General features: G+C 37.3%; 1 pseudogene; it reads right to left on the reverse strand.

Moving 5' to 3' along the window:
- Positions 1-1,575: 1,575 nt before the first annotated feature.
- On the reverse strand, positions 1,576-8,169 carry LOC133797938 (CO(2)-response secreted protease-like; annotated as a pseudogene).
- Between the last annotated feature and the right edge of the window lie 15,795 nt (positions 8,170-23,964).

Here is a 23,964-nt window from a genome sequence, read left to right on the forward strand (position 1 = left end):
TATGTGATCCAATAATATTAAGACCCTTTAAAAAAGGCTTATTAGGATTTTTTCCCCCGGACTATTACCACTACCAAATCGTGCCTCCTGAATTTTTTGGCCTGTTAAAAATTCCCCCTGAACTATTCATGTTATTGAAATGTGGGACTTCCGTCCACTTTTGCTAACCGAATAGTGATATGGCGACACTGGAGTGCTGATGTGGATTGCTACGTGTATAATTTAAAAAATATATAGAATTTTACCCCCCCCAAACTATTACTGTTGCCAAATTATGCCCCTCGAATTCTAAAATTTAAAATTTAAACAATATTTTGAAAATTAATAAGAAAATATAAAAAGCATTAAACTAAAAAACCATTTAAATTAAATTAAATCATACAAAATAAAAACTTAAGACGACACCAAAGCTGAATGTCGCAAGGGACCCATATGAGCCCAGTCTGTCGACGATGTCACTACCCTCATTCTGACGCATGCCCAACACCCAAGCCAATTTTTTTTCACCATCAATTTTTTTAAAATTTTTAATGATTTTTTTCATTTTTTTAAATATTCAAAAGATTGTTTAACTTTAAATTTTTAAAAATCAGGGGGCACAATTTGGTAATGGTAATAGTTCGGGGGCAAGAATCCTATTTATTATTTAAATTATAAACGAAGCATTGACGTGGCAATACCACATCGGCCACCAAACTGCCACATCACCATTCCATTAGCGAAATTGGACGAAAGTCCCACATTTTAGTATCGTGAATAATTCAGGGGGAATTTTTAACAAGTTCAAAAATTCGGGGGCACGATTTGCATTGGTAATAGTTTGGGGGGGAAATCCTAATAAGCCTTAAAAAATAAAAATAATAAGACGACGCACATGAGACAACGTTCTGAGTAGAACTGTCTAATTATGCTAAAAATAAACATGTGACGACATTCTTCTAAGAACTGTTGTCTAATGTAAGTTTTGTTGTGCACGACACGACGGTTCTAGAGAGTCAGTAATCATATGTTTATTTTTAACATGAGAATACATGTCTACTAAAATCGTCATCTCATGTGTGTCATCTAAGTACAGTTTTGTAGTAGTGTCAATTTCTTATTCACTCAATTTTTTTTCCAACAGTAACCAAGATCAGCCATGGAAGCTTAACATAGATATGGGCCCAAATCAATCAGAATAAATCACACAATATTTAGATAATTTTATTACTATTTTAGGCATCAATTTCTCATTCACTCAATTTTTTTTCCAACAGTAACCAAGATCAGCCATGGAAGCTTAACATAGATATGGATTCTTTGATGAAAAGGCAGTGCCAAGTGATGTATTCAATGACCATCTAGAATTAACGTGATGGCTACTGACTCTGTTTTAGATTTAATTAACTTAGCTTTTGTTGGTGATTGTTGTGTTTTTTCTATTTTTTGTTGATCATAGTGTTTGTCTTTGTTGCTGTCCGGGCAAGACTTGTTCGCAGCTTAGTTATTGTGAAACTTTTGGCATTTTTGCCTTTAGTTAATGCACGCTGCCATCTCCCAGGCTTGGGAGGATTTCCCTTTCATAAAAAATATGTATTAAAAACAAAAAAACTCTTCATTTATTCATATTACTAAGTATGTATCACCATTATTACTTCTTTTACACTATGAATTCAAATTTAGTAGACGATTGAGAGCTACAAGATTCCAATAGAATTATTCCATAACCAACCGGTGATATATAACATACCTTTTCCAAACGATGAAGAAACATATGCATGCATGACATGACATGCATGCATTTATTGTTGACATACTTATTAGATTACTTTATATGTTTCCAAATAAAGTAGAATTATACTACTTTGACAGCATACACAACCCGAACAGAGTGAACACCATCAGACCAAGTAATATGTCCAAAATTATACCCTCTAGCAGCCCCCTTTCCATCAAACGACACCTCGAAAGGAACCTTCTTCAAGGCGTTGGTGAACACAATCCTATCTGGATTAACCTTCACAACTAAACCTCTCGGGGAATCAACTCGAGCAGTGTATGTAGAGCTGGAGGGTCCGACATTGGTCACAATCCTTTTGATGACTCTGGGAGCTGATTGCGGTAGTTTGCCAATAGAGATGGAAGGGTAATTAATGTCTGTGATGAGTTCTTTGTTTGAGATCTTGGGGCACTTGAAACTTGTGTCGTTGATCATGAATGTTATCTTCGACTCTGGATAGCCGTAGTAACAAAGGAAATTGAAATAGTCTTGTGTGGTTGTTTCAAAGACTAGCCCTGGGTCTAGAGCTTTCATATGGTTTAGTTCTCCAGCTCCAGCCTCATGTGCATTTGCCATTTCTTTTGAGGTGTTTGTTAATGGTTTCCCTGTGTTGTCGTATGCAGATGCTGGTTGTGCCCATTGAAAACACAAGTTCATGTCATTTGTTTATAAGTTTACTAGTAATCAGTGAAAATAAACCCCTTTATATGCTGTCACTTTGCAAATTTTCCTTCTTTTTGCATAAGCTATATAGCAAATAATTATATAAAAAATAAACTATGGTGTAAAGCTAGTGACTATAAAAAAGATGTTGTTTTGCCATAAACCTCATTTTTAATTGTTACTCTTGAGATCTTATATAGGTTTATAAAAAGTTATATACAGGTACCTGTGGTCATAAGTCCTGATTTGATCATAGAAGGAGTCCACGCAGGTTTAACTGACTTGATGAAAACAGCAGCGCCAGATACATGTGGACAAGCCATAGAGGTTCCAGAATCAAACTTAAACTGCGTGTTGTTCTTATCTGCAGCTAAAATCGCTTCTCCGGGTGCCATTATGTCCGGCTGTTTATATATATACGCTCACACAGATCAATTTATATATATGCTCAGCTTCTTCAAATCAAAAGTTTTTAAGCATATATAAAAAGAATGAATAACTTTTTTTATATATATATATATATATGATTGTATAGATGAGAAAGTGACCTTTAGAATGTTTTCTGTGAGCACTGCCGGGCCTCTCGATGAAAAACTGGCCACCACTGGTGCCGGTTTATAGAGTTTTGGAGTGTCAACAGTTGGAAGAATTGTTGCTGTTGGCGTCCTGCGTTGCCATATGTTTCACAAATATGTTAAGCTATATATGTTAATTTGATGCAATAATAATGGACTTGAATTATATGTCTCGCCATATATATATGTATATAATTAATAGCTCTAGCTAATACTTCTACTTGAAACTAGCTATATATATACATGTACGTATATGTATATATGACTTACGCAGTAGAGCGGATGTAGTTTATAAGAATGTCAGATTCTGCAACTTTGCCAACTTGTACCCATGGAAAAGTGTTCGTAGGAAAGGGTGAAATTTTTTCATCTTCCATAATCATAATTAATCCTTTGCTCTGCTTTAAAGGTATAATGTCTAAACGTTCAACGTCCCCACCATCAACACAAACAACAAGTTTTCCTGTTACTTTCTTAACGTCCAAAGATCCTTTGTAGCAGTTTCTGCATATACATATGTTAATATTTCTAGTATAAATTTCTTAAAAACCTATATTTTATGCAAGTATCAGTCAAATATGACTAATGTTGGTTCGTAATGCTTTTACTAATTTTATGTTAAGTGTCAACTTTTTTCCTTTTCCTTATAAGCTATTATGAATATATGTTGTGGATATTAATGTGATAATATCATTAATTATTTAAGAAAGAGTAAAATTACACTTACTCTGCCGTTGATACAACTGAAGGACTAATAGCCGCGTCCTTTCCAATTATAAGTGGATATATAGTTGACCGTGAAAGATTTGAAAAATTAATGCCAACCGCCTAATGTTATCAAGGACAAAAAAAAAAGAGAACGTTTATATAGTATTTGAGGGTTTAATAATCATCTAATTAAATCAGAAACATATATATATATATATTCGATACTTTGACCAATAAAAACAAAAGAAAAACTTACCTTCAATCCAATCATCAAATATAACGTTATTAGGTTATTCATGCATGCATGGCTAGGCTATATATATGAGATAAGATAAGAAAATTACTCACATTGAGAAGCTTCCCATTTCCAAGATGAACCATGGACTTGAAATGTCTATCAATACTAGAAGCTGCCACAGTAAACATCCATGGTGCAGTGTTGGTGACTGTGTAAGGAGCAGGGCCACTATTACCGCCGGCGAGAACCACCAAGACACCTTGTTGCTCAGCATGAAAAGCACCAATGGCTGTTGGGTCCTTCAAGTATTCTTCGGATACGCCATTTTTGTAGCCAATGGACATAGAGATTATGTCAACTCCATCACTGAGTGCATCATCCATGGCCTTCAACAAATCTGCTGAAGAACAACCACCACTCCAACACACCTTATAACTGGCAATTCTGGCCGACGGTGCGCCACCTCTCGCTGTTCCACTGCCCAAACCCATAGAGGAAGCACCGGGAACTATTGAGCCCGCTGCGATGGAGGCCACATGTGTCCCGTGCCCTGTTGAGTCCCTTGGTGTCCATTCCTTGTGCGCCGATAGTGGGAGGTAGTACTTTGCACCTATCAACTTCCTACAACAGCAATAAAATTCCTCTACTCTTATATATCTCATCCATTGCCATAACTAGATCAGAGGCCGGCCGGATATAAAATAAAAAATAATTGTGATGACGCACCTATTACAATTGCTTGTGTTGAAGTCTGATGCTGTCATACAAGATCCCTTCCATTTTGAAGGAATCGGTCCAAATCCTTTGTCACTAAAACTTACAGATTCCGGTCATATCCCTAAAAGTACACAAATGTTATTATAATTTTTTTTTATGTAGTTACACACCCACTTTTATATTTATAATATTTGTTCTTATTTAAAATGTGAATCAAAATATTATGCTAGACCAGAATTTTATTAAAATATTTTTAATTATAAAATTAATTATTGGATCGTTTCAGATAAGATATGTTTATAGTAGTGAAGAAGGTGGTCGGAGGTTGAGAATGAAATATTATATTTGAAAATATTTTGACCAAAATAAAGTTTAGGGTATTATTTTGATATATCCTGTAAAATACAGAACCTAAATTGTCATTTAACAAAATACAAGTGTTAGATTGCGTATTTGGGAAAAATATAAAGACTAAACTAGCTACTAATTTTCCACTCATCATTTTGAATATATTTATATATCGACGTTCTAAAACTTTTAAATTTTCTAAATAAATGTATTATGATTTTTTATTCCAATCTAAAACAAAATGAATTCGCTTACAATTTACTTTTTCCAAGTTCCAAATAGATGACAAAAGTCTAATCAAATAGAAAATAATTAGTAGAGACATGTAAATTTAAAAAGATATATTTATATAAATATACATAAATTATTATACTATGTACCTGAGTCGATTACCCCAATAATCATGTTACTGGTGATAGGTTTATCCAAACCCCACTTTGATTGCATTCCTGCTTCTATGAAATCCCAAGAACGTGTTGTTTGTAGTTCAAGTATTTCCTCCTCAAAGACCGATACCACGTCACTATGATCTGTTCTCCCATTTTTTTAATATTGTCATAAAAAATTCAATCTTAATCCCTATCTTAGATTTTTTTTTAAAACATAAAATATCATGTCTATATTTCCATAACATATGGTACAAAATGAGTATATTTACATTATTAATAAAAGTTTTTGACAAAATTTGAATTTATGGTGCATTTTATCAACCGTTTCAAATTTAATCATTATCGATGATATAAAGTACTGTCATAATAAATACTATTTGTACAAAAATTAGTGAATTCTCTATGTATAATTGAATTCTATTTATTTGAAATTAATTAAAAAAATTATGTTATTTATTTAAAAATTAAAATTTTATAAAATGAAAAAAAAATGGCACTTGCCACTTATATATATATATATATATGATAAATATTGTAGTTACTAAAATATTTGTCTGAAAAATTTCCAAAAAAAAAAACTTTTATGAAAACAAATTAGTTTATATTAAAAAATATAATAATATTTATAATACGTAATACAAAAATTTATTTATTATTTAATTTTATGAATTTTATTTTTATTATGTTCATATATATAATTGAATGATGAGAATCTATATATTTATATAAAAGAGAGCACCAGAGAATTTATGTGGGACTCTAAAATTGCTCCAAAATATTCTTTCTATTTTCTCATTTTTTTCACTTTTTTTATTTTATTTTTTAATTTATGATTAAGAAAATAAAAATATTTATCTAATTCAAATTGACATTTATCTTCAAATTTTTTCATTTCACATACGTTTATCTTTTTATTTTATGTTTTGATATTTCAAATTTAAAATCAAATATTAATAACTAATTTATTAATAATTATAATAATAATAATAAATCAATCAAAGATAAATTGAAATTTATTTTAAAAAATTTTCATTCTACGTTTATCCTTTCATTGTTTTGATATTTCAAATTCAAACACTAACAACAAATTTTCGAATAATTACAATAATAATTAAATAATATATAAATTACCATTTATCTTCAATATGTTTCATTCATTAATTTGATATTTTATATTAATAATTTAAAATATCAATATATACATGTGAGATTAATTTAATTTAGAACATTATTAGTCAAATCTATTCATATATATTTATATAAAGGAGAGCGATGAGGAGGTGATGTGTATTCTAAAATCTTTCGAAAACACTTTATCTATTTTTTTCATTTTTTAGTCTATTTTTTTAATTTATACCTATTCAATTAATTTTTTTAATTATATTGCCACAAAAATAATTAAATAATTAATTAATAATAAAAGTAAAGATGATAAGTACTATATATAATTAATAACTTTAAAAGCTACTGTAATCATTTTACCTATTGTCACTTTTAATTCGTGTAACTATTTTTGTGAATGAACAAATTTGCATGCTATTTAATTATGATGCAATCTATTTATCCATCTATTTTTCCTATTTTAAAAAAAATTAAAGGGTCCAAAAATAAATAATTAACCAAAATACACGTGGTGAAAATAATCTATCTATATATTCATATTTTTAACATTTTGACAAAACATACATGGTAAAAAAATTAGTTATAAAATTAAAATGGGTAATCGGCTAAAATACAAGATTTTAAATAGTGTGAACCTTATAGATACATAAATTATATAAATATATGCTTTATTTTTTGTAAAGATTTTTTAACCTTTTGAATAAATATATGGTCCAAAAGTTCATTTTTAAAAATAAAGAATCAAAACGGGTAATCAACCAATATATATAGTGTTCAAATAACTTACCTATTTATTCTTATTTTTAACATTTTGACAAAATTTGAGTTCCACAAATTAATTTTTAAAAATAAAGAGTCCCAACAGATAATCAGTTAAAATACAACGTTCAAATAGTGTAAACATTTACAGAAAACATAAATTATACTTTTTATAATGAATTATTTTGAATAAATGATCTTGATAAAAATGAGAGATAAATATATATACCAGATAAAAGAGAAGCTTCACTATCGGTAAGCATGGCAGAGAATCCTCTAATAGCATGGTGGTAATGGTGGATTAGAGATATTCTTTCCTTCTCTTCGCTGCCAAATTTTAGCTTCATGATTAATTGTTGAACTCTTTGATTTAGTATATACAATTATGAAATGAGTAATAAATGAAACACTTATTTCTTGTATATATTATATATACTGTATAAATTTGAATTTACACCTACTGTGGTCCGACTTTGAAAAATATGAATGTGATGTAGATATATATATATCATAAACAGTAATTAATTAATTATTAATTAACCTTGGAATGACGGAGGAGAGTAACTGCAAATGAGCTAATTTATCATCAACTTTAGCATCTGCAGCTTCGTTTCCATTATTTGATGATGGTTTTGGTGCTCCCATATATACCACATAATGCTGTGTATGACAAAGAGTTATAATGTATATAAAGATGGATGTATGTATTTTTATTAGTAATCATATTTTAGAATTTACCTTGGGAATCTCATGATGAGTAGTACTAGTTGGGGAACCAGAAATGAGAAGCCATTGCAATGAGAGAAAGGCGAGTAGTAGAAGAACGATAATAGTAGTCATCGGAATTTATATATATTTATTTATTTATTATCATAAGTAGTATGTATGTGTTATGTTTACCTTACCTATTTATAGTAATAGTATTTCGTTTGATTGTGTCATGCAGTGTCGTGACCTCTAGAAAGATCAGAAAGAAAGAGACAGAGATAGTGTACGTTACTGAATAGTTTGGCTGCATGTAAGAATATGGTTAAACGAGATCTAAGATATCTTGTTTCAGCCAATCACATCTCACCCTTCTATATCATCAATCTAATCGGACTTCACCCTTTTATGTACATGTCTTCTATTCATTGATTTATTATTATTTATCGACTTTCTTTCCTTTTATTGATAATAAACAAATATATATTTTGAAGGGATGATACCGATTGTTTCATGAGCTACAAGAAAAATAATAATTTTTTTTCTTTTATTGATAATCAAAAGAGCTACATACATAAGAAAAATAGTTTTATCACTACAACAAAATGTGCAATTACGGATGAGAGTATTAGTGAGGAGCTTTAATCCTCGCTATTGGTTAGGTCATTAGCGATGACTTTTAAAAATCCCCGCTAAAAAGAGGTGCGAAAATATTCGCGGGATCTCGAATTTTTAGCAAATTTCAGACCTAAAATAAAACGATTCGTTTCAGTATAAGCGAGGATTTGGAATATCAATGAGGATTTTATCCTCGCTATTGTGGGTATATATACTCATATTTGTCCCAGACAGGCTTCAACCTCTCTATTTGCACCATTTCCATTTTTCTCCATTTTAGAGAAAGAAACAAGAAACTAGGTACACAAACTCATGATTTTTTGAATAAAATTGGTTTCTCTACTTATTTTTGTGGTTCATATTGATTATTTGCATTGATTTGTTTTTTTTTTTTTTGTCTTTATCTCTCTTTGGTTTAATGTCTCATTAGTTAGGGGTTTTTGTGTTTGAGGAGGGGGTTTTCCGGTGGTCCTTGGGGCGACAACGACGGTGGTGGTGGAGATAAGGTGGCTGTGGTGGTAGTTTTGTTAAAAATGAAGTTAAAGTGTCAATTTTTTTTTCACATTTTGTATATACCCATATTATATTTTTTTTTATATATAAATAATATGTGCATTAAGTTTTTTTGGACATAGATGGATTGAATACAACTTATGTTATTTTATTTAACTGAGATATCATTACAACATAAATATGTTTTAGTGACATTTAAAATTTGTCATAAAAATCATTCGACTACATTTTTTGAAATATTGTTGAATGTGAGTGCCATTATAAGTTTGGTACTTTTAACAACGTTTTCTTCGTGTCATGGTTATTGTTATTGTAAAACTTTTTATAACACTAATATAATGACATAATGTACTTTTTTTGACATGTTAAAAATGTCATTAAAAAACAATTAACTTCTTTTTAAAAATGTCATACATTGTTGCTTCAATTAATTATTTTTTTAAGAAGATAACCAAAATGAGGTTAACTTTATTCTTTATTATAAATTTTAAAATATTATTAATATTAATAATATATACCTTAAAATAATGAAGAATAAAATGATGTTTAAAATCTTAATTAATTTATTAAGTGTATATAAATATACATTATTATCTTTATATAGAAATTACAAAGTATATAACCACTTAACTACACACTTAATTACAGCCAATGAAAATATAAACTAATACACATGGCCTCAGAAATTATATATTAAGAAGTCAAAAAACACTATTGAAATATGAACTTTTGAAGATTGAGCATCCTCTTATGCAGCATTGGGACTTTTGCGAGGTATGGCCTTTTTCTTTTGACCTTTCTGAAACTCAAATGAAGAATGATTATTAGCAATACTTTAAATGCAATTAAAACAGATCAACCCTTTTACATATTATAAATTAAAAATAACAATTTACATGCTTCTTATAAGTAAATAAAACCTCTGTTGTAATAACATATTTAGTGATTCCAAAACTCCAACAATTTGACAAAAAGTTGTTCCTTGAAGAATAGAAACATGCATTGTAAGATAACATGAGCCTAAATAAATTAGGTGCATAAACTTTAATGCGTCATACTTACCATTTTTGTAATGGTCTTATTTATTGGAATACTTAACAAATCACAGAAATCCATCATTAAATTGTCTTTGACACAGTTGTCAAACATTTAGTTCCCTTATTTTATCCTCTGTTTTCTTGATGAGAACAAAAAAAAAAGAGTCCGCAAAAAGAACACATAAAATATATTAGTTAAAAATTCAAAAAATAACATTCAATGAATACAAATAGAGAGAACTATATATGATACCTCAATCTTAGTCCAAATGAAAACAAATTACTATTCTTGATTTTGAGTTTAAGTCTACGTTACCTTTTTCCCTTTAATCTATACATATGCATTTAAATGTGAAAGAGTGTTCAATAAGAATATTTGCAATATTTTTTTTTTTAATACGTGAACTTGTTTTCGAACGATGTGCATGGACAAGATAAACAACAATCAAAACATCTACAATAAAAATAAATAAATAAAAGCATCTAAAAACAATACTCCGATATATTTATTGAGGTATCTCATGGCTGAATTATTAGTTAGATGCTCCAACATTGAAAAAAAAAGGTCTTCGAATATGGTGATGCCTGGCACCTCAAAACTCAAGTTCATAAGAAAAGAGAGTTTTTTTTTCCAGCCCAAATAAGTCTCTTCTAAAGCTACAAACAGGGAACAATCAAATTTTACCAAAGCAAAAATCATACCACAAATTATATAAGTACTACTCCATCAAAATTCTTTTATTAAATATAAGCATTATGAACCAAAGTGTATATCACTACAACAAAAAGGCTCTTTAGGGGTCGTTGATGGTCATCATCAGCTATCGCCGCTGACGTGTTGCCGCTAATGTGGATTATTAGCAGCGACAAAAACAGTCGTCCCTAATAATTAGTATTAACGGCGATAATTTCGCCTCTAATAAGTTGAATGTCGCCCCTAATAATCGTGATTCCCAGATCATATTTCACCCCTGATAAAAAATAGTCGTCCTTAATAATATAATATTAGCGGCCACATATATATTATTATGGGCGACTTGACCCTCGAATTAGTCAACGACATGGAGTCAAGTAAAACGATAGAAATGAGATGAAATCAAAACAAAAGATAAACGACACCAAATATTTATAGTGGTTCGGCCCCAAAGAATGGTAATAACCTACATCCACTTAGTGTTCTTATTGATGTACAATCCCAAGAACTGTGATCAATGAACTAGGGTTCACGAGTTTCACAAGCTTTAGGATGAAAACAAATATGATGGATAAAAACATTATATTTCTCTCTTAGACTTTCGAAGGTCAAAAAGTCGAAAAAGAAAAAAGTCCCCTCTCTTGAGTCCTTTGATTCTTATTTATAGGCTCAAGGAGTTGTACATGGGCTGATGGACCTTAATTACATTTAATACAAGCATGTCTAAATAATAATAGAAATTGCAATTATTACATAAATGCAACATTACATATCTGAAGGAAATATATGAAATGCTGCGACCAAATTGGTCGCCCATAAAATATGATGTCTGCTGAGTGAATTCTCCTCTGGTCGATGGTCGAACAGATCATACTCACTTAAATGGTCATGTGTATCCCACGTGTATGCTAATTCTGTTGCGTCATCAAGTAGTCATTTTTTGGGTAATCATTTGCCCCCTAAGTTTATTTTACTGCGACCAGCATATAATAAACATAATCGACCACCCTTCCGTTTGACCTATCACATCTGTTAGTAGCTTTTCAAAAAAGTAGCTAATCATGGTCGTTGCTGTTACACCCAGATTTCGAGATAAGAGCATGACCCCAAAAACTGGGCTCGTTAGGTGTGAGCTCGAAATATGTGCAGACATCATATGGTTCAACCATCAAACCCCTCTGAAGTAAAGCAACCCCTCTGAAGTAAAGCAACGACCTCGAGGATGTGTAACCTCGAATATTCTCTGAGCACGCGATGGGAAATAGCAGGACACTTGAATATATCTTTTATCGATCGTCCTCAGGTGAGGTAATTCAAGCTCGGAGAGTGCAAGCTCGGGTGTGACAGCCTCGATAGTACCTGCCTATTCCGAGCGTAGCGTGAAGTTGGGTGGCAAGTTCGTGATTGATCCATAAGTCTTGACAGACTCAATGCCGATTGTTGATCTCGAAGACCTGATGAATCACCTGGGACAGCTCATTACGTGTGAACATATTTATTGTTGTATAATCCCAATATTTAAGGGATGTCATTTAATCTGTTATCCGTTCCCGATCTTCATGGGACGTTTCCGTGTACATAGGAGATAATGCATTTAATATCATTATTTCAATTGATATACATAATATCTTCCCAAAATATGTGGGAACGAGTTCTGTAACCTTCTCTATAAATAGAGAAGGAATCACCACTTGTAGATGACCGATTTTTGATTTCTTGGGAGAAAGCTCTGGGTAATTCATCTCTGAAGAATTTCCAGAAATCTCCATGTCTTAATAACATAGACTCATGGACTAGGCAGATTTAACTGCTGAACCACGTAAAAATCTTCTTGCCTTCCTCTTTAAATTCATTTGCTCCAGTTTTCATTTGTTTAATTGCTCTGCTATTTAAGTTGACGAAAAGCAGCGTCAATAGTTTGGTGCTTTCATTGAGAGCCATTAAATAGTACGTGCGTGAGCCTGTCCAGTCAAAGAGCCTCTCGAATCAACAAATGGCAGCAAATGATCCCAATGTTCCTGAGGAAGAGTACTCACGACGCCCTGGGAAGCTACCTATGGTGAATTCTGACACCGATGAGAGGAGTGGTTCGATCGATTCTCGGGGACCACCTGCCACAGGGACGACGAGCACCTGTACTACAATCCTGAACCGTACATTCCAATAGTGGAACTCGAAAATTTTCAACTGAAAAAGCAGTTGGCAGATGCCAGGAAACGCAATGAAGAGCTAGCCTGGATAGCTGATGAGGTGTAGGCGGCTCAGGCCCCACCTCCTCAGGATACCCAGGCTCCGCCTCCACGGGACGTTCATGTTCCGCCGTGTAGGCCTCGGGGAAGGCCGCGCAAAAACGCAGCTACCCAAAGAGTGGAGCAACCCCCGTCGCCACCGGAACAACCTGCTCCGTCGAGACCCCGGAGAAGTAGCAGGACCGAGGGTGCCAATCTAACTGCGGAGGCACCGGCCGAAGTAGGAAAAAACCGAGCCCCCACAAAGGCTCGAACCCGAAATCCTGACGCCCCACAGAATGTGGCAGAGCCTGATCAAGCAAACTCAGGGCCTTCTAGGCCTCGTAATGGATGGCAGCCTCCATCACCAATAAGGAACCTTTAGCCAATTCGAAGGAATACACAATCAACCCATGGTGATAAAGAAAGGCGAACTAGGCGAGGGCGCAGAAATAAGGAGACTGCTAGGGAGCATAGGGGTCATAATCCTAAGAGAAGCCAAATGTCTCGGTCCCAAACCATGGAGACAAGGCGACTCGCGAGAAACCCATCTCGAAATAATTATGCAACGAGCCATGTCAGTGAAAGTCCGGACAATACCAGGTTTGAAAGCTTGTACGATCAAGGGTGTAGAAACACCGAAAAGTGAGGCAATCACCAAGATTTACGAGAACTTCTGAACCATAATCGGAAGCGGGGTAATCCGTCGAACCCAGATTTGAGAGACCATCTCAACGGGCATAAACAACCTGCACCAAGGCGCGGGACTGGAGTTGTGATCAACAATAACCAGTTCCCATAGGTTCAAATCAGACCCCCCGTAGATCCAGTTCAAGAAAGGATCGAACAGTTGGAAAGAGCATTCGGGCTCTTACAAAATGAATGAGGTCGGGAACAGGAAGAAGAGTTCAATGAAGAGCTCGAGCCCTTCGCCCCGCATATTTCTAGCACCCCATTTCCTCAGGGATTCAGAATTCCTCATGTCCCACCATTTGATGGGAATTCGGATCCGTACAGTCATTTAAGCACGTTCAACACAATCATGCGAGCCCGTAATGTGGGATACGAGCTCAGATGCATGCTGTTCCCAACCTCGGTCACGGGACCAGCAAAAAACTGGTTTGAAAAGTATAAGAGACATTCAATAGCTTCTTGGGACCAATTATTAAGTGATTTCAAGAAGCAATTCAAGGCCATGGTCGGCATTAGGCCCGAGGCATCTGCCTTGACCAATGTCCGACAGCAGCCGAATGAAACGCTAAAAAGTTACCTCACGAGGTTTAATCTGGAAGTCGCCCGAGCTCGAGACGTCGACGACAGTGGCCATTTAATGGCTGTCTGAGCCGGGGTAATGCCTGGAAGCCCTCTCCGGGAGGACATGCAGAGGGAGCCCGTAAGGTCCTTAACTGAGTTCAATCGACGAGCTCAGAGGTTTGTTAATGTAGAGGAGGTGAGGTCAGCGCTAAACATGACCTCTCAGCCCATAACTACAACAACAAACATATACTCTGCCTCGACCTCGGCGGACCGTACAACCTCGAAACCCCCCGGGGACAACCCTTCTAAAAGAAATAAGAATGAAGGGAATAACCCCGAGGCAGATGGGAAGAAGAAGAAAAGGGAAAGGTATGTCTCCGTATACAAGGTGTATACCTAGCTCAATGAGACTCGGAAGAATATCTACCTAGCTAATTAAAACCAGGTCCCTTTCAGACGACACGACCCTATGAGGAACCAAAAGGAGAAAAGAGACACCAACAAGTACTGCAGATTTCATAGAGATATTGGACATACAACCGATGAATGCAGGAAATTAAAAGACAAGATCGAAGGATTGATCTCGAGGGGATATTTCAAGCAATATGTTAGGAATCAAATCCCCAACCAGCCAGAGGGCAGCAACAGGACCACCTGCCTATAACAACAACTCCCGAGCAAGGGAAGATGAACGACCCCCTCCAATTGATGGAGAAGATGTTATAACCATCTCGGGGGGACCACATATTGCACGACCGGGCAGGAACGCCCAGAAACGATATGTGAATGAGCTGAAAACAAGTGACGGGTCTCCTAACGAACTCGAGCCTAGAGCTCCAAAACAGAAAAGGGTTGAATCTCAACCCATAACTTTTACTGAGGATGATGCTTCTCATGTAAAATTCCTTCACAATGACCCGCTGGTCATCACCCTTCAACTCGCGAATAAGAGGGTACATAGAGTCCTGATTGATAATGGGAACTCAGTAAATATCCTTTATAAAGCCACCTTAGAAAAGATGGGACTCGCGCTTCGCGACCTAAAGGCCTGTGCAACGACGTTGTACAGTTTTTCAGGAGAAAGGATTGCCTGTGTGGGATCCATCGAACTTCCCGTGACCTTGGGGGACTTCCCAGTCTCGACAACCAAGATGATGGAGTTTGTAGTAGTGGACCTTCCATCGGCCTGCAACATACTGCTCGGTAGACCCGCCCTGGTAGGGCTGGGGGCAGTGTCATCCGTTAGGCACCTGGCCATCAAGTTCCTAACTTCTAGTGGCATCGAGACGTTGAACGGAGACCAGCTCGTGGGAAGGAAATGTTACAACATTTCTGTAAGAGGGAAGAAGCCGACAAATGCGCAAACACTTGTTATAATTCAAAATAAGGATGGTACTGTCTTTGAGATAAACGAGGAGATTGATCCAAGAATAAAAGAAAGGGCTGACCTCGAGCCTCTAGAAGAGCTCAAAGAGATCAAGCTCGAAGAGGTCGATCCCCCCAAAACGGTAAAGGTAGGGAAAAACCTGTCGGAGGAAGCAAATCAGCAATTAATCTGCTTCCTGAGGAAGAACCGGGACGTCTTCGCATGGTCACATTCGGACATGGTAGGGATAAGTCCGAATGTGATAAGCCAAGCCCTTAACATTGACAAGAGCTTCCCCTCGAAGCAGCAAAAATGAAGACTCCTGGATGATGACAGGAAGAGAGCCTTGAAGGAAGAGGTTGAAGGCGAATCAATTCATACGAGATGCCTTCTGCCTTGATTGGGTCGCTAACCCGGTGCTGGTTCCAAAACCTAACGGAACATGGCGGACTTGTATTGATTACTCAGACCTTAATAAAGAATGTCCTAAGGATTGCTTCCCCAGCTCGGATCGACCAGCTCATAGAGGCCATAGCTGGGCATGGACTTATGTCGTTCATGGACGCTTATTCTAGATATAACCAGATTGCCATGCATGCCCTGGACCAAGAGCATACAAGTTTTGTGACAGATAAAGGACTATATTGCTACAATGTTATGTCGTTCGGGCTCAAGAATGTTGGAGCCACACAACAACGGCTCGTAAACATGATGTTCTCCGAACAAATAGGTAATAACATGGAAGTTTATGTTGATGATATGTTGGTCAAATATAAATATAACAATAACCATGTGGACGACCTCAAAGAATACTTCGTCGTGCTATGGAAGTACAACATAAAGCTTAATCCCCAGAAATGCTCTTTTGGAGTATCGTCGGGAAAGTTCTTGGTTTTCATTGTAAACGCACGAGGAATAGAGGCTAATCCTGACAAGATCCAGGCGTTAATTGACATGCCCTCACCTCGAAAGCATAAGGATGTCCAGAGTTTGACTGGACGGATGGTGGCATTAAGTAGTTTTATCTCGAAGTCTACAGACCGTTGTCTTCCATTTTTCAACCTTTTGAGAGGGGGCAAAAAATTCGAGTGGACAGAGGAATGCGAGCTAGCATTTAAGGAGCTCAAGAAGCACCATGCGGAGCCTCCAATCTTGTCAAAACCTATCACAGGAGAAATTTTGTACCTATATCTCGCTACAACCGAGCACGCCATTAGTGCCGTGCTCGTCTGAGAAGAGCAGAAGGTGCAAAAGCCAGTATACTATGTCAGCAAAAGGTTACTGGGGGCAGAATCGAGATACCCCTTAATGGAGAAGTTGGATCTCAGCCTAATTCACTTGTCTCGAAAGCTCTGACCTTACTTTCAAGCACATCCCATCCATGTGTTGACTGACCAACCACTACCACAAGTCTTATCAAAGCCAGAAGCCTCGGGCCGGTTATTAAAATAGGCTATTGAGCTTGGGCAATTCTAGGTTACTTATCATCCAAGGACAACCATCAGAGGACAGGCCCTGGCAGACTTCATAGTGGAATGCACTGGAATGGCTGATGACAAATTTATAACCCCAGCCCGCGAGCTTTGAAAACTTTATGTCGATGGGTCTTCCAACGAAAATGGATCAGGGGCTGGAATCATATTGATCACTCCAACTAGAAGCCCATTTCACTCAGCTTTGAGATTCAACTTCGAAGCATCCAATAACGAGGCTCAATACGAAGCTCTGCTGGCAGGACTTCGAATAGCCAAGGAACTGAAGGCTAAGGCGATACATTGTTACAGTGACTCGTAGTTGGTGGTCAACCAAATTTTAGGGGAATACCAAGCCCGTGGGACAAAAATGGCTGCATATTTGGAAAAAGCAAAAGCAGCTCTCGAACACTTCGAGTTCTACATAATAGAGCAGGTTCCTCGAGAGCAAAACTCGAATGCAGACGCCCTAGCCAGGCTCGCCACATCCACTGAGGTTGACGAGCTGAATGTTGTACCAATCGAGCATTTGTCGACACCCAGTATAAGCAAACCTGGACAAGGAGATGTTTGCATGATTTAATCCAAGCCAACCTGGATGACCCCAATAGTTAAGTACCTTGAAACCGACATTCTCCCAGCAGAACAGAACAAGGCTCGAAAACTGATGTATCAGATCCCCAGATACACTATTGTGGAAGGAAGGCTGTATCAGAGAGGATATTCTATGCCACTGATTCGATGTGTGACTACACTCGAGGCCAAGAAGATCCTAGAAGAGATACATGAAGGATTCTATGGGGGCCACACTGGGGGCATAGCTTATCAAAGAAAATTATATGCTAAGGATACTTCTGGCCCACTATCAAAGCAAACTCGTTTGATTACGTCAAAAGATGCGATAAGTGTCAACGGTTCGTGACAATCCCGTGAGCTCCACCTTCCGAGCTAACTATGATGACCTCCCCATGGCCCTTTGAAGTATGGGGAATTGATCTCATAGGCTCATTAACAAAAGGCAAGGGCGGAGTTAAATATGATGTAGTTGCTGTAGATTACTTTACGAAGTGGAGCGAGGCCGAACCCCTGGCAACGATTACCTCAAAGAAAGTCTTGGACTTTGTGGTAAAAAATATAATCTGCCGATATGGAATGCCAAGGAAGATAGTATCAGATAACGGTACTCAGTTCGATAGTGAACTGTTTATTAATTTTTGTGAGAAAAATGGGATAATAAAAAGCTTCTCCTCTGTGGCCCATCCCCAAGAGAATGGCCAACTCGAAGCCGTGAATAAAACCCTGAAGAGCTCAATGAAGAAAAAATTTGGAAGAAGCTATGGGAAAATGGCCCGAGGAACTACCCCAAGTCTTATGGGCTTATCGGACCACAACTCGTACTTCAACAGGTCATACGCCCTTTTCTCTGGCATATGGATGCGAGGCTATGTTACCAATCGAGATCGAAATACCCACCATTCGTAGCCACGCTTATGACCAAGCCTCGAACCAATCCCAGCTCGAAGTAAGTCTGGATCTGATCGAACAAAGATGGGATGCCGCTCAACTAAAAAATGCAACTTATCAGCAGCGAGCCACCCAATATTTCAATAAAATGGTTCGGGACAGGAAATTCAGATTGGGAGACTTGGTGCTAAAGCGTGTGTTCCTAGCTATGCGGGACCCAGCCGCTGGCGTGCTTGGGCCTAATTGGGAAGGACCTTATCAAATCGAATTAGTTATCCGACCTGGCGTCTACAAATTGGTAAGAATAAACAGGGAATTGGTACCACGAGCATGGAATGGCAAATATTTTACGACCTTACTATCAATAGTGTAGGAATGATGTCACCTGTAACCATGCTTATTTATCTTTACTATGCTTCTGTTAATAAATTGTTCAGATCCTGAATAAAGTTCATTTTCGCTTCAATATGCTGTATTTTTTGCAAACTCTCTTAATTTAATAACCTATGGTCACACTCATAGGATATTAAGGGGGTATCAGTGGTATATGTACCATAAGCTTGAAACAATAAAATATAGCATACACGAAATGAATAAAAGTGTTTGGATATAACCAAATATGCGGGCTAAGATAGTTTGGATATAACCAAATACGCGAGCTAAGATAGTTTGGACATAACCAAATTATTAAAGAATAAAAGTGTTTGGATATAACCAAATACGCGAGGTAAGATAATTTGGACATAACCAAATTATTAAAGAATAAAAGTGTTTGGATATAACCAAATACGCGAGCTAAGATAGTTTGGACATAACCAAATTATTAAAGAATAAAAGTGTTTGGATATAACCAAATACTTGAGCTAAGACAGTTTGGACATAACCAAATTATTAAAGAATAAAAGTGTTTGGATATAACCAAATACGCGAGCTAAGGTAATTTGGATATAACAAAATGCGCAATCTAGATATCACTAGATCAAAAAATATGTGTATGGATTACGAACCGAAAACACGACCTAAATAAGTTTGGAACAAACCAGCTAAAGCTAATCGACAGAAAGTTGGAATATAAATAAACCTACTTCAAGCTAAGTGGAGATCGAAGCTGGAATATTTTGCAAAAAGATAGTTTCGACCTCATAACTTTGGGGAACTACCCGAAGATGAGGAAAAGTAACTAGAAAAGCAGGATGTAATTAAACTACCTACCTTACACACCATATAAGTACTTATGAGTGCATGGTAAAGGTAAGTTCCGACCTTGAAAAATAACGAGGTCGGACATGGATACATCGAGTAAACTGTGCATGAATGCATTGAAGCTCGAGCTTAAATCCACCACATGTTTGTATGGATAAACAAACATAAGGACACTTTTAATATAAATTGCTTGAAATGTTTCGACTTGAGAAATGTAAAGCAAAAATATTAAAGTAAAGTCAAATATGGTATTATAAATATCATAAGAAAATACAAGCTATAAATTGTCTTAGCCCCAAGAGCATAGAAAACAAAAGATAAAAAAACTATTACAAGAGGTTCAAAGGGAAGCAGCCCCGGGTCGAGATCTAGGAGGGATGAGCATCCTCCTTAGCCTTCTCTGCCTCCTCCTGAGCAGCCTCCTCCGCATCAAGCCAAGCTTGCCATTTTTCCACGAGCTCTTCCTCAAAAGAGCCTAGGAAGCTGGTATCGAGATCGACGTTATTGGCCCAGATCCTGTACATGGCCAGGTCAACCGCGTGATCCTTCTTCTCCTTGAACTCTTCGAGAAGACGAGCCTTTTTGCCCTCCATCATCTCGAAGGTGGCCTTTTTCTCCTCCTCAAGCTTGGCATTGATCTTCTTAAGCTCCTTAAGCTTGGAATTGGCCTTCTCAAGCTCCTCGAGCCTGGCATTCAGCTTCTCGAGCTCGGCTATCCTGCCCTTCATCTGCGCGGCTTTAGCCTCCATCTTTTCTTTTGCGGCCTTGAACTTGTCGGAAAGCTTGATTTGAAGATCCTTCGACTCTTGGGCATAGGACATGCTCGAATGGACCTCATTGTTTAACTTATAATTAAGCTGAGGAAAGGCAGTAAGAGACTGACCCACAAGCAAATCAAGTTAGAACATACACTAAGCACAAGTACAACTAATAATAAGGTGAGAGAAAATACCACAACAGCGAGCCCGATAGTCCAATTCTGTGGAGGGCCAAGATGTCAAAGATCTACCCCAGTGAAGAATTCGAGCTCCAGTAGTGCTCGACCTCGAAAAATTCTCCCTTCAAGGTGGGAATGGAGTTTGGCTGTGATGTAGAAGAGGATTTGATTGTTCTCCCACCAGTAAAAATTGGAGATCGCCTGGATTGAAGGCGATTGTCACTTTAAGAGTGGTATCGATAGGGATTGGTCTAGGCTCGGGGTCTGGATCTGGGTAGATGGCGACCCTAAGTCTCTTCCTTTTCCTCTCCTCAACCTCATCGATTTGGCGTCGGAAATGAGCTTGGGTGTCTTCTTGTTCGCACCTAAGTTCGTGCTCCTGTATCAAGCACTGGTTCCGAGTAAAAGGTGACTCTGGGCTCGGAGTTTCCGGTGAGTAAAGAATCACAAATTTTGACCCCCACCGCTCTTCCGAGTTTTGCAGCATCTAGCAAGAGAAAAAAAAGGGCGAGGGCCAGACAAACAAAAGATTAAGAATGAAAATCAAGACGGCCTAAGTTCGAATGATCGAAGCTATGGAATGAGCTTCATCAAAAGAACGAGATCTGTGACAGTCAAAATCCCGTGATCCGTAAGGGGAAAGACCGGGTAAGCTGTGCAATCCCACACCGCCTGGGGAAGGTCAAGTGTGATGATTCTAAGACTGTGTAGGTATGGGACTATACAGTTGAAGAGGGCTTAAATAGATTGATGGGTACTACCTATATCAGCAAGGTGCATCTTCTTTTCGGTAGCCCATCACTTGAGAACTCCAAAGTTAAGCGTGCTTGACCTGGGGTAATCTAGGGATGGGTGACCTCCTGGGAAGTTTTCATAGGAAGCATGTGAGTGAGGACAAAGCATGCTGGAAAGACTCGTGTTGGTTTGTAGGGCCAGTCGTCATTCCAGAAAGCAGCCATAGTGACGTGGGGCGTCACAGTTCCTCCGAGGTGGTGAGGGATATCTTATTGGCGATGGAGGGAACCGTATGGGTGACGGTGGCTGCCACCCATTTTGGGGTCTAGATGGTCCCGAGTTCGCCCGGGCCGGCTCGGTAACATTCTGCGTGTTAGTAGGAGTCTGAGTCCGAGCCTTTGCAGAGGCTTGGTTATTCCCAGTTTCTGCTGGTAACTCTGCAGTTGAGTTAACCGAAACCCTAGCTCGAGTGTTTCTTCGGGCCTCGAGGGAGCAGGTTGTTCTGCCGGTGGCAGAGGTTGCTCCATTCTTCTTGTGGCAGCATTTTTTCAAGGTCATCCACGAGGCTTGCGGGGAGGAACATAAACGTCCCGAGGAGGTGAGACTTGGTTCTCATGTAAAGGTTGAGGCTGAGTCGCCTGCACCTCCGCAGCTAACCTAGCCAACTCCTCGTTCCACTTCTTGGCCTCAGCCAATTGTTTTCTTAACTGTCGGTTTTCAAGTTCCACAATGGGGACGTACCGTTCGGGATTATAATACATGTCCTCATCATCCCTGGGAACCGGAGGTGCTGGAGGTCCTCGAGAATCGGAGGACTAACTTCTCTCTTCAGGTTCTGGATTCGTCATTGGATGCTTCCCAGGGAGTCGTGGATAGTTTTCTTCAGGATTATTTTGATTATTCGCAGCCATAGCTAATCAGGGATTGTACTTCTTAAGGCTCTCAACGAAAGCACCAAAATGTTGACGTCGTTTTTCGTCAACTTAAAATGTAGAGCAATTAAACAATAAGAACTATGGCGCAGATGAATAATACAATAGAACAACCAGAATTTTACGTGGTTCAGTAGTTAACTCTGCCTAGTCCATGAGTCTATTTTATTAAGACTTTGGAGTTTTCTGGAAATCTTTCAGGGATGAATTCTCCAGAATTTCTCTCAAGATATCAAAAGATCCATCCTCTACAAATGTTCATGACCTCTCTATTTATAGAGGGTTCTTAGAGTTCATTCCCACATATTTCGGGAAGATACTCCTGTTTATTAATGAAAATAATGATATTAAATTCTGTAACTCCTATATACAAGGAAATGTCCCCTGAAGACCAGGGGGTGTATAACAGACTTGTTAATATCCCTTTAATGTTGGGATGTTACAACAATAAATATCTTTAAATGTATGGAACGCATCTTATCAGATAACCCATTAAATCAATCGAGGTCGGCAATCAGCATTATGTCGGTCCAGGTCTATAGATAAGTTATGAGCTAGCCCCCTTACCCCAAGACCAACTCGGAGTGGGTAAATACCATCGAGGTCATTACACTCCGAGCTTATACTTCTGCCAAGCTTGGGCTAGTTGATTCGAAGACACCCAACAACGAATATACCCCGATGCTAAGTTCTTTCGAACTCAGAAAGAACTTTGAGGTTAAAATGCCTTCGAGGTTGCCATCTTGATTCGAGGGTTCGACATCTGGGCCATGCACATGCGTTTTAGATATCTCGAGCTCACAATTGACGAGTCCAGCTTTCGAGATCACAATCTCGGGTCTCGAAATCTGGGTGTAACAGATCTGAAAATAGCTTTTCCCTTCTGGTTGCTCATTTTAAATGGTTTAGTTCACCTGGTTATAAAATTGGGTCGCTTAAGCTACCCATTTTTAGACCTGGAATCCCCAAATAATGGCCTAAATTGTTATCCAAACAATCTTAAAACTCAGAGACGACCAAGAGGTTTACCTATTTTTGCACATTCATTAAGAAGTTTTGGGTTCTATAAATGACTATCAACTTTAGCGTACTAAACTCAAATCGAGGGTTTTACAAAACCAAAACAAGAAAGAAAAACAGGAAAAACTTCATAAACTCGTACATAAACATGTAAAAGAAGTTTAAAGGAGAGAAAAATAGATACACTTACTGTAACGACCCGACTTTTCTTAAATAGACCCACCGAACACGACTATGACTATCCGGGGTCAACTAGACCCTTACGGTCAACTTTGGTAAAATTCGGACGTTAAAAAGTAAATAAACTTTAGAGTAAACTTTAGAAAATTTTACATTGGAGTACTTTGAAATAAAATAGTATTTGGATGGGATCCCATAGTTTTAAAAACAAAAAAAGTAGTTAAACGTAACTTAAGAAATAGTCTGTAGCCACATGGCTTTCTTTAGATAAACTAGTAAACATGAAACTGATGAAACTATTACTGGACTCAGCGGAAAACTTAAG

Source organism: Humulus lupulus, chromosome 8 (assembly GCF_963169125.1).
Source record: "Humulus lupulus chromosome 8, drHumLupu1.1, whole genome shotgun sequence".
Taxonomy (NCBI): domain Eukaryota; kingdom Viridiplantae; phylum Streptophyta; class Magnoliopsida; order Rosales; family Cannabaceae; genus Humulus; species Humulus lupulus.